This window comes from Papio anubis, chromosome 15 (genome assembly GCF_008728515.1).
Source record: "Papio anubis isolate 15944 chromosome 15, Panubis1.0, whole genome shotgun sequence".
Lineage (NCBI taxonomy): Eukaryota > Metazoa > Chordata > Mammalia > Primates > Cercopithecidae > Papio > Papio anubis.
The window spans coordinates 68,136,174-68,148,576 of NC_044990.1; the positions used below are offsets into that span (position 1 = coordinate 68,136,174).

General features: G+C 33.8%; 1 long non-coding RNA gene across 1 annotated transcript in view; it reads left to right on the plus strand.

The window, feature by feature from the left end:
- Positions 1-6,764: 6,764 nt before the first annotated feature.
- Positions 6,765-12,403, plus strand: part of LOC103879381 — a 74,621-nt gene continuing 68,982 nt past the window's right edge. The window contains exon 1 of the long non-coding RNA XR_002518462.2: positions 6,765-8,967. This is a non-coding gene — a long non-coding RNA (uncharacterized LOC103879381). The remainder of the gene's footprint in view (positions 8,968-12,403) is intronic.

Here is a 12,403-nt window from a genome sequence, read left to right on the forward strand (position 1 = left end):
GGAAGGAAGGAAGGAAGGAAGGAAGGAAGGAAGGAAGGAAGGAAGGAATGAAGGAAGGAAGGAAGGAAAGAAGGAAGGAAATGAAGAGGCAGCTGTGTGACTGAGATCCCAGCTTTTTGCTGACTGTTGGCTGGAAGCTGGCTTCAGAACTTGAAATCTGCCCATTCTTCCTTGCCACATAGATCTCTCCAATATCATCACTTACTTTATCAAGCCCATGAGGACAGCCTCTCATTTCAAGTAGGGCCCAGTCCTTCTTGTAAAGGCATTCATCTGGTTAAAGTAGGCCCACCCATGGTAGATCAGGATAAATGACTTTGTTTAAATAAAAATTATCTGATTTAGAGTCTTATTTACATCCAAAAAATTCCCATTGTCCTTGACATATTCTATTGGTTGCAAGCAAGTCACAATTCTCACTCACATTCAAAACGACAGGATTATATTGGGCATGAATGCCAAGGGGTGAAGGGAATGGGGGACACCCTAGGATCTATCTGGTGCAAACGCTGTGTGGCTGTTAAAAACAAAAATGGCCACACAAACATCTCAGTGTGGATGACTGCAGGAGAACCCACGCAGCAATGCAGTACGTCTGGTACTCTGTCATTTGTCCTTTCGTTCAAAACCTAAGCTTAGGAATTTTTTTTTTTTTTTTTTTTTTGAGTTAGAGTCTTGCTCTGTTGCCCAGGCTGGAGGGCAGTGGCTCAATGGCACAATCTCGGCTCACTGTAACCTCTGCCTCCCAGATTCAAGCTAATCTCCTGTCTCAGTCTCCCAAGTAGCTGGGATTACAGGCGCCCAGAAATGGGATTTTGCCATGTTGGCCAGGCTGGTCTCGAACTCCTGACCTCAGGTGATCTGACCACCTTGGCCTCCCAAAGCGATGAGATTACAGGTGAGAGCCACCACACCCGTCCAGAATCATTCTTAGTTTCTTCACTTTCTACCTTTCTAGTCAAGGCCTGATTTGAAATATATCTTAAGTTTGTATAATTCTATCTGGCTTCCTATCATCCTAGGCTAGCTAGGCTCACATAATTTAGACCCTGCATTTTTACGACAGTGTTTAACTAGTCTCTTTTCTTTCTGTCCATTCACCACTCCAAAGTCTAAATGAGCTTCTTAAAATGTAAATTAAATTATGTACTTCTCACACACTTAGGAATAAACTCAAACTTGTAGCCATGGCTTTAATGCCTTCCATAATCTGACACTATTTCTGTAAACTTTACTCACAAAATTGTCCCTTGCTCATCAACCTCCCCATAAGTAGAATTTTAGTTAGTTGCTCCAACATATCTGGGTTTGTGCCATTTTAATGCTTATTACATTGTCTTCTTTCTACCTAAAATTATTTACTTTAAGTCAATTTTCCTCATCCTTGAAGTATGCTCTCAAACATCATTCTTTCAGAAAATTCTTCTTAATACCATATTTAAGGATGTCCCCTCATAAATACTAATCACAAACAAAAACAATAATAACATAAAAATCTATAAAGAAGAAAGAAAACGTTATCCATGGGCCATTATACAAATAAATATTCCCAGTGAATATCACTTCTATGTACACTATTTTTACGAGGAGTAAACCACAGAAAATATACATGAGCTTAATGAAGATACAGTATTATGCTCTATGGGCATACTATCATCTATCTACATAATTCTATATTTTTCAACATATGTTTTTTTCTTCAAAATATTCAAATATTCATCATTACAGAGATAAGAATTAAAATTCTCAAAAACATATTTAGAATCTAAAATTTAAGAGTACTTTATTTTTTTCAAGAGACATAAACATCTATAGGGAGGTGAAATTTTACCTCTACCCACTTAGGTTTGTTTGTTTGACTGAACCTAAGAATTAAATTGACATAGATCAACAGGAGAAAAGCATACACATTTATTTAATCCAAGTTTTATATAGCATAGGCACATTCATAAAAAAAATGAGACCCGAAGTTGTGGACAAAAGTCAAATATTTGTATGTTTAATTAAATGAGTAGTTAATTCCAAAAATGTCATAAGGCAAAGGGGCTTAAACTAAGGTAATCAGGTGGAGAAGTGGCTTGTATGCTCAGCATTAGCCAACCATGTTTGTACAGATTGCCTTCAGCCTCAACTTTCAGTCCTTAATTATGAAAATGATACTTTCCTTCTAGTTTAAGGAGCCATCTTTTATGTGGGAATTTTATCTCTCATGCTTTTAAGAAACAGAGAAGGAAGGTCAGACTGATATTGCACTTGCTGTTTTTCAAATGCCTTTAAATCAAATAGTCTCTATGCAAGAGTAGCACATTTGGGGGAGGCATATCCTTAAATCCTTCAAATCTTTGTTCTCATTTTTAAATTTCCTTTGCAGTTCATAGTATGAGCTATTTTTGAAAGTTGCCATTTTCCAAATCCTCACTATCAATAAATATTAATGCCTAATATAATTAATATTATTGCTTATATTTTGCCCAATTTAAATAAATTTGCAATGTAATTTTTACCCATTGTTAACTTTGCATTTGGAACTAACTGTACGTCTGAACATTTTTCTATGACTAATTATTATTTCTATTTCTTTTCCAATTAATTACTTTTATTATCATTCTTCTCCTACTCTTGTGTACTTTGAAGCATACATTTTAATAAATCTAAATCTCAAGTTGGGAGGCTCTTAAAAATTATCTTGTATAATAATCTCCAATACCCATTTACCCCACTAGAAAGTAATCATTCGAGCCTTACATAAGCATCCTGAGAGATAGAGAAATATCTGTTTATTTGTTTAATTAAAATTAGATCTTCTTTTTTTTTCTTTTTTTTTTTTGAGACGGAGTCTCTCTCTTGTAGCCCAGGCTGGAGTGTCCTGGCGCGTTATCCGATCACTTCAAGCTCCGCCTCCCGGGTTCAAGCCATTCTCCTGCCTCAGCCTCCTGAGTAGCTGGGACTACAGGCACCCGCCACCACGTCTGGCTAATTTTTTCTATTTTCAGTAGAGACGGGGTTTCACCGTGTTAGCTAGGATCGTCTCCATCTCCTGATCTTGTGATCCGCCCGCCTCAACCTCCCAAAGTGTTGGGATTGCAGGAGTGAGCCACCACGCCCGGCCAAAACTAGATGTTCTTATTTCACTGATGGTAGTTTTGCTTTTTAGAATGCTATTCAATAAATCTAAACTCACTTTCATTGGAGAGCACTTTAATTATTTTAAGATATAGTATGGATCTGTATGCATAAGTCTTTCTCCCTATTATACATCATCAACACTTTAAACTATTGTTTATAAAATTTGTAGAGATGTCTCATTATTCTGATTTCTTTTCTACAAATTCAGATTTTAAAATGAATTATTTTATTTCAAAGTGAATTTGAACTGGTAAAAATAAAATACAATTATGAAAGACTTTAGGAATTTTAATGTAATTTGGGCCATTCAAGACATGACATTTATTTGAGGACATTAGTTGTATAAATACATTCATTAGCTGTAAAAGCATCGTGAAAGAAAAATTTTAAATTTTTCCTAGATTGAAGAATCCTGTAATAAAGTGTGAGACAGAAAAGTGGAAAAGCACGTGTATCAAGTACAAATAACATTTTCCCCTGGGTACTTATTTTTGTTTAAGGGTTGGAGTGCATATAATGTTTAATAGCAAGTTAAAATGACATCAGAAACATACATGTTTAAGTTCCTTAAAAGATTCAAATTAAATTAAAAGTCAATTTATGTTTCTCTAAATCTCATTTTTTCAGGAATAAAATGGAGACAATAAAGGAATCTAGTAAGATTATTGTGAGCATGAGATAACTTACATTGTTTTCACAAGAGTAAACAGTAACTGTTGAGTATTTTTTATGATTGTAATATATTCAATGTAGCCATAATACCAAATATTAAATATTTATGAAATATTATGAAATAAATATTTACTGCTCTATGCTACATGACATAAATGTGCTGAGCACTGAGGCTGCAATAGTGAGCTAGAGGGACATTGTCTTTTTGAAAATTTTGTTTCAGCAATTTAGCCATTTTCTTATTCTGGAATATTCATTTAGTATATCATCTACATTTCTTAACTTACTTTTAGTATTTTCAATGTTTATTTTCTCTTTGTGCCTCATTCTGATTCACTCTTCCTTCTTTTATATTTTGATAGACAAATTTAGTCTCTTCATTTACTCTGTTCATTGAACACGCAGTCACATGTCTGTAATCCTCATTAGTTCTTTGCTAATTATTATTTTTTGTGGGTAGAAAGTAGTTGTACATATATATTTATATATTGTATATACTCATTATATATAAATGCTATATGTACATATGAATAATGGGGTACATGAGATATTTTGATACATATACTATGTAATAAGACATCAGTGTAAATGGCTGTCCATCACCTCAAGCATTTGGTCAAGTAATAGATATTATTCATTTTTTCTTTTTTCCTTTGTACCCATTAAGCAACCTCACTTCCCCCACACACACCCTACACATTCCCTACTTCCCTTCACAGACTCTGATAACTAGTATTCTACTCTCTATCTCCATGAGTTCAATTGTTTTAATTTTTAGCTCCCACAAATAAGTGAGAACATGTGGATTTTTTCTTTCTGTGTCTGGTTTATTTCACTTAACATAATGACCACAACTAATTTCATCCCTATTGTTGCAAATGACAGGATCTCATTCTGTTTTTATGGCTGAAGAGTGCTGTATTGTGTATAATTGTGTATATGTACCACATTTTCTTCTTGTCCTTTGCTTCTCTTGTTAGGAAACCATGTCATATTTTTTATTCATTCTTTTCTCATTGAACAGTTAATTCAAATTTAATTTAAATCTCTTTAGATTTCTTCATAAACTCCTCTTTCTATTCCAAAATGATGACACAAGACATTTAATTCTAGTTGAGTAAGAATACATAAGTGGGAAAGCAATTCATGACGGTGACCCCAATAGGCAGTTACTGTCTAATACTCTGATGTTTCCAAGGCACTGTAACTGTGACCTTAGGTTCAGACTCTCTTGATCGTTTTATTTCTGTATGCCAAGCATCCTTGCATTCTTTCCTTATTCACGAGATCCTTGTGGTTAGACCAGGCAGTGATAAATCTAGGTCCATGCTAAGAATTAACCTGTGCCAAAGAAGTGAAGAGTAGGCTTGTGGCATCCTTAAGATATCATATTTTCTTTCTCAAAATAATCATGGAGACATTGCTATGAGAAATCAGGGCATATGCCAGTTTTAATTATTGCACAGCTATATAGGACAGAGGTCCTTCTGTAATCTGTGAGGGTTTAGTATGAGAAATCTGGCTGTATTGTGTAAGCTTGTATTTTATTTACACAGTGTAATTTATTCTGTCTGGATTAAATAGACAGATGCAAAGCAATTATTCTGCTCTCACTTGTTGCTTGTTGGAGAAAATTTCCTCTCTTTATAGAAGGTGGAAAGGTAAGACGTTCATTTTGTGAATTTCTATTGCAGCTATAGTGATCATATAGCCTAGTGGTGATCAAGGAAATATTTTAAAAAGTATTTTGGGGGTTTGGGGAAGACTTGTGGAAATATTTTTTTTCCAGTTTTTTCAAAAAAAAACCCTGATACATAATAGATGAACATGTTTTCAGGGAAAATATGATAATTTGTTCGGGTATTAAACTCTCACCAGATATATGATTTTCAAATATGTCCTCCCATTCTGTAGGTTGCTTTTCACTTCTCAATAGTGTCCTTTGGTGTACAAGTTTTAATTTTGATGATGTCATTTTTCTGTTGTTATTTTGTTGTTGTTGCTCATGCTTTTTGTGTCATATCTAAGGATCCATTTCAAAATCCAAATTCATAAATACTTACCCATATGTTTGCTTTTTTCTAAGAGTTTTATGGTTTTGGTTGTTATATTTAGGTCATTGATTTGGTTTGATTTTTATATATGGAGTAAGAGGGGGTCCAAATTCCAGTGTTTTGCAGGTGGAAATTCAGTTGTTTTGGCATCATTTGTTAAAAAACCTATTCTAAAAATGATTAAGTTTTACAATCCATGAACATGGGATGTCCTCTTATTTACTTAGGTCTTTAATTTCCATCAGCAATACTTTGCATTTTTTTGTGCAATGACTTTCATCTCCTTGGTTAAATTTATTTCTCTTTTATTTTTTTAATTCCATTGTGAATGAAATTGCTTTCTTAATTTCTTTTTCAGTTTGTTCATTGGGGATGTATAGAAACATAACTCATTTTTGTTCATTTATCTTGTATTCTGCAATTTTGCTTAATTGATTCATTAATCCCAGTAGTTTTCCTGTAGATTCTTCTCAATTTTGTGTATATATGATTATTCCATCAGTAAATGGAGTTTTCAAAATTTCTTCCACTAAAATTGAACGGTTTTTATTTTATTTTTCTTGCCTAATTGCTCCAGCTAGAACTTTCACTCCTGATACGTCAAATATCAGGGGTGAGAGGGGAAATTTTTGTCATGTTCTTGGTCTTAGGGGAAAAGATTTCAGTTTTTCACCATTGAGTATGATAATATCTCTGTATTTTTATAAATGCTATTGATCATGTTGAGGAAATTTATAATTTGGGATATTTTTAAATAATGAAATGTTGGATTTTATAAAATGAATTTTCCGAATTGAGATATTTCATTCACTTTGATCTATTAATGTAATATTTTAAATTAATTAAATTGGTTGCCTTATTTTGAATCATTCTTCTTTTTTTTTTTTTTTGAGATGGAGTCTTGCTCTGCCACCCAGGCTGGAGTGCAGTGGCGCAGTTTCAGCTCACTACAACCTGTGCCTCCCAGGTTCAAGAGATTCTCCTGCCTCAGCCTCCCAGGTATGAATCACTCTTACATTACTGGGGTAAGTAACACTTGGTCATGGTGTATAATCATTTTCATATCTTGTGGGATTTAATTAGCTAGTATTTTATTGAGATTCTTTTTTCCTCTATATCTGAAAGGGCGAAAGATCTCTAATTGTCTGTTCTTGTATTGTCTCTATGTATCAGAGTGACGCTTGGCTTCCAGTATGACTTCTAATATTTTTGGAAAAATTTGAAATGGATTGTTGTTAATTTCTCTTTAAATATTTAACAGAATTCACAGGTTTCCTCTAACAGTTTTAAATGTCTTGATGACAGAATTGTTGGATAATTGACTCTGCCTCTCCAGCTTAGTCTCCTATCCACAAGTGTCATTGGAGCACTCAGCAAAGTCCCCAGTGATGAAAAGGTCAGAAAGGAAGTGGGTAGTATGTTCTAAAGTGGCCACACAGTCAGTAAAAGCTTTTACTCCCCTAGTTTTACTAGTTTTACTCCCCTGAACAGAGTCTTTTCACCTGTTTCAGTGCTGGAGGTCTGGAGGACAGATCACTGAAATTAAAGTATTCACAGGGGACATTCCTTCTTGGAGTCTCAGAGGAAAACTATGTCCCATGCTTTTCTTCTAACTTCCATTGGTTGCCAGCAATTTTTAGCATTTCTTTTCTATGTCAATATAGTTCCATTCTCTGCCTCTGTCTTCACATGGCATTCTCTTTGTGTCTTTTCTTCTCTTCTAAGGATATCGGTCACAATCATGTTGAATTAATCGTCCACCCTACCCTAGTATAAATTTATCTTAAGTAGTTACATCTAAAATGATGTTATATCCCAAACAAAGTTACATTCTAATGTTCCAGGAAGGCCATATACTTTTTGGGGACACTATGCAACATAGCACAATGCTGTAGTGAATGAAAAGTAATAATAAAATATTCAAAATATATAATATATTAGATAGTGCTAATTACTGTTAAAAAATAAAGCAAAGAAGAGAAAGTGAGTATTGTCATCTTGAACAGAGTGGTCAAGCAAGTTACACTTGAAAATGTTAAGGAATGTGTGAGAAGGATGTTGCATGAATATGTATATAACCAACTAATATATCAACTAAGAAATCTGCAAGTATTTCTTAAAAATCAAACTATAAATGTCACCTTTTCAGTAGCAAAATCTTAATTAACTAACCATTCTAGACTCAAAACTTTTTGCCACTTGCAACTTAATCAGCCAAATATCTGAAGAGAAAAACAGAAACTGAATGTTAAGCTTACTTCGCATCACTCCTTTACCTCCAATATCTTGGTCGCACTAGACCTAGTTGATTTGACAATCCTCAACTCCAATGTTCATCTCCCGTTTGTCCCCTTTGAATCGTTTAAATAATTCTGACTTCTCTGTCTCCCAGAAACTTTTTTTCTGTTCAGTTTCTCATCAGATAAGTTTACAAGGAGGAAAATAACTGCTGATTTCACTGCAAGGAATGGTCTGCTGCAATTTTTTTTTTGTTTGAAACAGAAGAATTCCTTCTCACTTTCCTGATGTCTATTTTTTCCACATGTTAATATCCCTGAAAGTGGGATGCATCTTAAATCCATGGCATTGAACAATTGCTCTTAGCAAAATGTCAGTCACAGCATAATTGTAATTATCTATGCATGTGTGTGATGTATAAACTTTGTTATAGCTTTTAATATTATCCAGGTTTCAACTGAATTCTGTGCATTGTTGTTATATATTAGCATCTTCGTGTATTTAAGTGCTTTTCAACTGTCTTTTATAAGATAACTGTAAGACAGATCCTTGAATGTTCCTTGTCCGACCCAGTTCTTGCAACTTTGGAGCAGAATGTACCAAGAATGTAACTCCCCGAAATAAAGAAGAACCCTCCAGAATAGCTTAAGATTTTTCCTCGTCTCTCCAAGAAGAGGATGTTTTGCAACACTTGAACTCAGGAAACCAAGTTGCCTTCAGGATATAAAACCCAGAAGAGTGGGATTTTGAGGCTTTTACTTTGATGCAAATTGGGGCACATGCAGATTGATTTCATCCATTTTGCACAACTCTCCTGAACCAGGGGGAATCAGCTCACCATGGAGTCCAGGTTTCTGTTAATCCCTGCTGCCTATCTGTGAGTAATAAAGTTGCTTTTCTTGACTTTTTGTGCAAGTGTTCTGTCTCACTAGACTGAATCTAAGTAAGCAAGTGGTAGAAGTATGGCTGCTGTGGCAGCTAGGTCTGCAATGAGCTATTGCCAGAGTCAAAAACCCTTGCAGAATTCTGGCAGCTGTGTTTACACAAAGGCTCCTGCTAGACTTAGAAAACCTGGCAGCATCGGCGAGTTATGTAGATTCTTCCTCTGGGATTAGTAACCAGTGCACAATGCTTTACCATGAACAGCAGCATAAGATATTTCTGCTTAACAGTGACGCTCTAAATTGAATTGGATTATTAAGTCATTTTATACTGAAAGATGCTACAGAAGCAGTGGAAATAACTTGATATTGGTAAAGCAAATAATCATTGCCAGGATAAACGTTGCGATTTCATAATTCCATTTAAGAAGCAACGAAATTCTTAATGGAAGCTAAGGAAGAGGCACACAAGCAGATGAAACTTTGATATATTTTGTTATTGAAATATGTGCAAAATATGCCCCATTACACACGGAGCAAAGAAACTCAAGAAAAGAGAATTGGCCAGATTCCACAGAAGAGATGAAAGACATTTAAAAGTAATGAGAAGCTAGTCACATATTGGTCAGGATCATCATTAAGACATGAATATCAATTTGTCAGAGACTTCTTGTGCATGAAGGAGAAGGTGCATGCCTTTGAGATATACGTGAATCTATTGAGAAAAAGAAAAAGATGATTTGAGAAATAAGACAGTGCCAGTATTCAGATTTATAGAATAGGGGGTCAGTGTCTTAGAAAAACATTCTAGAAATAATAGATGGAGCGGTCTTTTAGGAAATGCTACATCACCAACAATTTTGATGGCACAAAGAATTATATTATGTGGAAAAAAATGTTATTGATGATAATAAGTAGAAAACAATTTAGAAAAGTCAGACTAAAAATGCAAAAAGTTTTTCTTGCTATATGTGCACAATAATTACTGTTTCCTTGTTATATATGCATTATATTATGTGCATTATATATGCATTGTATTATATTTTATATATGCATATATAACAAGAAAATATATAATTTATGTCTATCTCATATATATATAAAAGGCATGCACCTTCTGCTTAAGGCATAAGATGTCTCTGAGAAATTGGTATTCATGTCTTGGTGATGATCTTTAGCTATCCATTACTAGCCTCTCATTTATAACACAAACAACTCTTTTAAAAAGTATAAAATTAAACAAAATTCTGTTTTGTGAGCCATCCCATTTTTGAAACTTTGTTGTAACAGTTCTAAGAAACTATTAGTATGAATAAGCTCCTTGGAGGTAAGGATTTTTCTGTTTGGTTTTACTGCTGAGACACAACCTGGTTACAAAGACTTTGTTGTTATAATCATTACATAACTTCCATGTTTTTATTAATGTAATCTTTAAACATTTTCACAAACACCTATGAGTTATTTCAGATAAAGAAATTTTTTTTTTTGCTTGTACTTTTCTTTGTTAGGTCATATAGTTGAATGATGATCTAAAATTCCAATTAGAGTTTATATGGTTTTTCAATATTAAAGTTTCCTTTCTCTTCTTTCCTCTCCATCCTTCCCATTCTTCCTTCTGTTCCTTCCTGCCTCTCTTCTTTTATTTCTTCCTTTCCCTTTCCTTTTCATTCTCTACTTCTGTCTCAGTTGCTTTCTTTTTAATAAGACTAAAAAAGAGTGAATTTACATTTACAAATATTAATGAGTTATAATCTTTTTAGCATTGTTGCTAAGCTGCAATAACATATTTTTCCATATCTAGTAATAAAGCAAGTTAATTTTTCTAATCAAATGGCTATGGCCAATAACTTTCTGCATAATAAAAGGCCCAGAACTTGAAATTGAGTAATTTAGTTCACTACTATGTCAATCATATTTAAGCAACATATTGTCAATCCTCTCAAACTTTTTATTAGGAATGAATGTTACTGCCTATTTGTTCATCATTTGAGTATGTCATATGTAATATTTTGAAATTCTTGTATATCATTCCTAGAATCAAAATTTAATTTTTAAGCAGACCAATATGTAATGTATCAATTTAGTCAACATCATCTATCCTTAAAGAAAGTAAAAGTCTTATAAGAAGAATGAGTAGATATTTTTTAAAGAAGTGTTAATTAGTGGGAAAATCATCATCTGTTTTAAGTAGATTGCACTTCATTTTCCTTTAACAGCATTCAGTATAATTTATCAAATTTCTATTTTGTCATGGCCAACCCATATTTGTACTTAAACAACCAAGTTCATCTTCCAGTGTGCCATAATAACTACAGTAGAGACATATGCCAAATATTTAAATCAGCCAAGTGCACACATTTAACACATTTCTATTTTATCTAGCTAAGCTTTCTACCACCAATTATTAGAAACAAGTGCCTATACATTATAGATGCTTAATTCATTTTTTTTTGATATTATATTAGTTGCACAGAAACTGCTATGTTAAGATGAATTTTGGACATCTTGACATAAAATGTTCTACCTGATTTTTGTATTACTTTTCATGCCTACAGAGATTTACATTTATTATTATTGTAGAATACCTGCAGATTACCTTTGAATATCTAACAGTGACATGTGATTTTGATACATTACAAATGTGAGATTTAATAGTCCTGGGAAGCTTAAATTGTATTAAACTTTTATTAACTAAAGATTTTCTCTATGTAATTGAATAACTCAAAGATCTGACGGCTAACACGACATAACAAAGATTAAATCTTCATATTAAGTTAAAAGTAACTTTCCTATTTTGAGTGAAAAAAGTAAGTAAAAATAAACTTTTAGTAAACATCATTTAATATTTGTTATTTGGAATTATATTTACTTATAGCACTCATGACCCAAATAATCCTTTGTAAATATTACTTAGAAGTAGTTGTCTTCTTTGAAAGTAGTTTTGTAGTATAAATTCTGATGCACCATGTGTTAGGTAATTCTTGCATTGCTGTCAAGAAATACCTGAGACTGAGTAATTTATAAAGAAAAGAGATTGAATTGGCTCATCGTTCTACAAGCAGTGCAGGAAACATGGTGCTGGCATCTGCTTGGCTTCTGGGAAGACCTCAGGGAGCTCTTACTCACGGTTAAAGGTGAAGCGGGAGCAGGCACATCACAAGGCCAGAGTGGGAGCAAGAGGGAAAGTAGGGGAAGGTGCAATGCACTTTTAAACAACCAGATCTTGAGAGAACTCACTCATTCAGGACAGCACCAGGACATAAGGGATCCTCCACATGATCCGATCACCTCCCACCCCGCCTGACCTCCAGCATTGGGGATCACATTTCAACATAAGATTTAGAGGGGACACATATCCTAACTATACCATATCATAAGAAAAACAAATTCATTTTTATTTTATATCAAGACATTTTTACTTATTCATGAGTA